Source organism: Ipomoea nil, unplaced genomic scaffold (assembly GCF_001879475.1).
Source record: "Ipomoea nil cultivar Tokyo-kokei standard unplaced genomic scaffold, Asagao_1.1 scaffold2694, whole genome shotgun sequence".
Lineage (NCBI taxonomy): Eukaryota > Viridiplantae > Streptophyta > Magnoliopsida > Solanales > Convolvulaceae > Ipomoea > Ipomoea nil.
This window is the reverse complement of record NW_017619122.1, coordinates 483,539-487,705: the sequence shown is the minus strand read 5'-3', so window position 1 is coordinate 487,705 and position 4,167 is coordinate 483,539. Positions and strand designations below refer to the sequence as shown.

Genomic DNA, 4,167 nt, shown 5'->3' with positions numbered 1-4,167 from the left:
TGAGTTTCGAATACCACATCAATTGAAAAACTCTTACACAAATAAAATAAGAGTTTAATTCCCTTATTCATTCTCAAGCACTACTGTTAGTAATCATTCTCATTCCACCCATTACCAAACATGTTAAATACTTTCACCAAAATTCATTACTATTACCAAGTATTTGATACTTATTCTGATTCTGATTCCCATGTGCGAACCAAACACACCCTAATATATCCATTAGCTAGCATTACGTAGTAAATAGTAACCCGAAAGACGAAGAGATTGTTGTTAGAAAAGACAAAAACCAAAATAAATGGATAAGAAGAATTTAACGAGCTAGAAATGCAAATTAAGTTTTATGAAGTCCATAAGTAGTTAGTTTTTTTGCACAAGTTTTTAGGAGCAAGTAAGAAAGAGAAGGGCGGAATTTTTTTTTAAAAAAAAAAAAAGAAAAAAAGAAAAATGAGTTTTCAAGAAAAAAAAAACAGAATGTTAACGCGCCCAGCGGAGTGCACATGTTCGTTGGGCGCTTCTGATGTGCCTCACGCGCATCAAGGAGGAGTTTTTTTTTTTTTTTTTTTTTTTTTGTGGGGCCACTCATGAGACAAAACACTTTCTCTCCCCCATTTCTCTCTTCCACATATGATTAGATTTCCTCAAAAACCACCCCAAAATCTCTATTGGAAATGTTCTAAGAAAATGAGAGACAGAGAGAAATATTTTAGTTGTATGAAGTAGACATTTTGATACATTATGTTAAAAATTTGTTTTTAAAATATTTGTGCACCAACTTAAAAAAATCCATGTATATTAGTTTTTTTTATTTTTTTTACAAGTTGAATATTATAATTGAATATAATTAAGGTATCATCTAACTCTTCCTATCCTCAGGGTCGGACGAAACATATGAACGATCTTTTTTCTGCCTCTTGCCTTTTTTTAACGGCAACAATTCCTGTTGAAGGAGAGGAAGCTGCATTGCGCTCGAATAGTTGAGCGGCCGCCGACCAGAGCTCTCTCTCTGAGAGCTTGATCGGGAACACTCTCAAAATTCGACACGGAGAGAATCTTATTTCAAAGAGTAATTTCGAGAATGTCATAATTGTAATGATATAAAGATTTGATACTATAGTTTAAAATTTCAAAGATTTTTAGATAGGGTTGTTATGCATAAATAAATAAATAAATAAATAAATAAATATATATATATATATATTAATTGTTCATAATGCAAAAGTTTTATATTAAAGTTATGTTTGGCATGCGTAGCTAAAAAAGCTAGTTAATAGTTGAATGATGAATGACTAATAGCTAATAAGCTAAATAGTTGAAAATTGAAATTAATGTGTTTGATAAATTTAGTTGCTGAATAAGCTGATAAGTCTAAAAGGTATAGAAGATTAAATTGACATATTATGAATTTGATTAATAAATGGTAGATGGCGTCATTTTTTGTAAATTACAAAAAAAGATTAAAAAAATTAAAAACCAATAGTTTATTTTGAACCGCTACTTGGAGTAACGTTTCAAAATAAGCTATTATTTTAAACTCATCATGTTTTACCAAACAGAGCTTATAGCTTACTTGTAGGTTGAAGTAAACTATAAACTCTAAAATATGTTCTACCAAACATATCCAAAATTAACTAAATTTAAAATTTTAGATAGAATTGTCGGTTTTAGTCCATTAGTTATACCTAAATTGTAATTTTTAAACCTAGTCGATGAATTATTACCCAATGTAAATTTTTCCTTTTAATTATGTTGAAAGTGACATTTTCAATCCATTACTTATAGATTTTGTTAATGTTAACATTTTATTTTGAATTTTCAAATTATTAAAGAAAATATTGATTATTTATTTTGTAAAGTTTTCTCTAATTCCCTTCATGAATCTTCATATATAAGCTACCTCAAAATCCTTGTTAAATACTTGTTTGTCTTGATTGAGGAAGAATTTGTGAAGCAAAAATGAAAAGCAGTAGATTACATAGGGTTGAAGATACACCGAATTGTATATGTTTAATATGTTAGTTTATTACAATTTTTCCTTTTGTTGAATGTAAATTACTCCCTCTGTCTCATTTAATCTGTCCTACTTACTATTCATTGGTCAAATAAACTTTTTTTTTTGTTTATTTTCTTTAGTATTTTTTACTCATTTTTAAATTTGAATTTTTGGGTTTAATAGTACTTTTAGTGTAGTTTCTAAATATATAAATTTTGTATAATAATACTAAACTTAATATTATAAAAATTTGAAGTAGTAATAACTTCAGTCAAGCCTCGTTAACCGAACCAGATACATAAAGCTTGTTTTTTGCCTATTAAACCATGTAACTCAAGGCATCATTTTGATGTTTTGGTGCGTATTAAACCATTTAAAAATTCGGTTGTATTTTGTGCACCTCATGGATATTTTTTTTGGTTGTTTTGGTGTCTTTAAACAAGTGTAACTTACAATATTATTTTGTGCAACTTAAGATGTTATTTTACAGTACTATATATATGAAGATTCATGGATATATAATACCCGCTTTGAGCAGGGGCGGACGCATCCAAACAAAAATGAAGATTCGTAGAAGAAATTTAAGCAAGTTTTACGAAATAACAAATATGTCCTTTAATAATTTGGAACTTCAAAATTATTAGGAATATCACCCGACATGCTCAACGCAAGAGAATAAGAGACACACATTGGCAACACATGCCTTCGCGACATCACTCGTTACGAATAGAGAATTACACAACGGCAACACTTACCTTCGTGTCATCGCCCATCACGAATTGATATGCCTTCCTTATGCCCAGTTCCAACCTTATGGCTACCCCCAACCTTATGTCTAGTTCCAACCTTTACCTCCATGACCCCTGTACTTCCAAGTCCAACCTTTTCCCTTCTGGGACCATCGTCCCCCACCAACGACCATCAACAATTCCACCAATTCATAGTACACGAGGGTACCGATCACACACTTTGGCAACACATGCCTCCCAAGAAAACGTGAACCCATCACTCAGGTCACAAACTCCATAATCGCGTCATGGCCACCACGAGGACCACTGTCGTACCTTGGTGACTAATGTCTCATACCATTAATCGTGCAATCCAGGTACAACATAACACCATCATAGGAATCAATTAACGGATCACAACGAAGATATTAAACCATACTCAACAAGAAAAGGATCACAATCCGACAGCAACGATGATTAACACAAGCCATCTCCACAATAGGAAAGAACAAACCACACACGCTAGCATTTAGACACCGAACTAACATGCTTATCAAACGGGTAAACAACACATAGTCCCAAAGAACATACAAGACTCATCATGGTTCAACGAATCACAAGGTTGAACACTTAGCACGATTCAAGACACCAACACCTACATGGAATCCTACCATATAGTTCTAGACATACGAAACATCAAGAAGACACTCAAATAGTTCTACAAAGAACATCGGGAACTCAAAACACCAAATACCGAGTCAAAAGAATCACGGGGAACAAATCCCTGCACAAGCCAACATTGTACCCCGCGGGTGGAGCCACGGGTGGACTCCCACCGGCCTTGTGCCCCGCGGGTGGGGCGGCGGGTGGTGCACTACCCACCGTTCCGCCCGCGGGTACATACCCTGTATCAAAACATCCCTTCGGGGATTTTTAACACCAAGCTCAAATCCAAGTCCAAAACATCGAAAACCTCACCAAATACAACAAAGTGACTTGAATCAAAAGAATAGCCAAGCAATGGCATACATGAACCCTAATAACAAGCTCTAGATATGCATTTTCACAAGACAATGCATCAACACTCACATTTCATAGCAAAATCACATGTAGAATCCAATAAATCATCATGTATGTAATGAAAATAGATTTTGTAGAGCATGGGTTACCTCATTCGCTTATCCAACCAAAACCAACGCCAACATAGGCTAGGCTCAACACAAAAACCAAGCTACCGGGAACCTGTGAATCAAACCGATCCTTCAACTATTAACACAAGTACTAATTAAAACTAATAAGCTCATAAAGGGATTTAAACTCTAGTTCCACCCTAAATTACCCATAAGTCTAACCATCTAAACTAGGTATTCTATTAGTAACTTAAGTATTAAATCCTTAATCAAATAAACACTCAAGTTCAAGATAAACTATTAATTAAAAGCTAAG

General features: G+C 33.6%; 1 long non-coding RNA gene across 1 annotated transcript; it reads right to left on the bottom strand.

The window, feature by feature from the left end:
* Positions 1-2,063: 2,063 nt before the first annotated feature.
* Positions 2,064-3,963, bottom strand: LOC109155215. Its single transcript, XR_002049875.1, has 3 exons — positions 3,891-3,963; positions 2,770-2,781; positions 2,064-2,075 (listed from the first exon to the last, which is right to left on the bottom strand). It is a non-coding gene; the product is annotated as an uncharacterized LOC109155215 (long non-coding RNA).
* Positions 3,964-4,167: the final 204 nt, after the last annotated feature.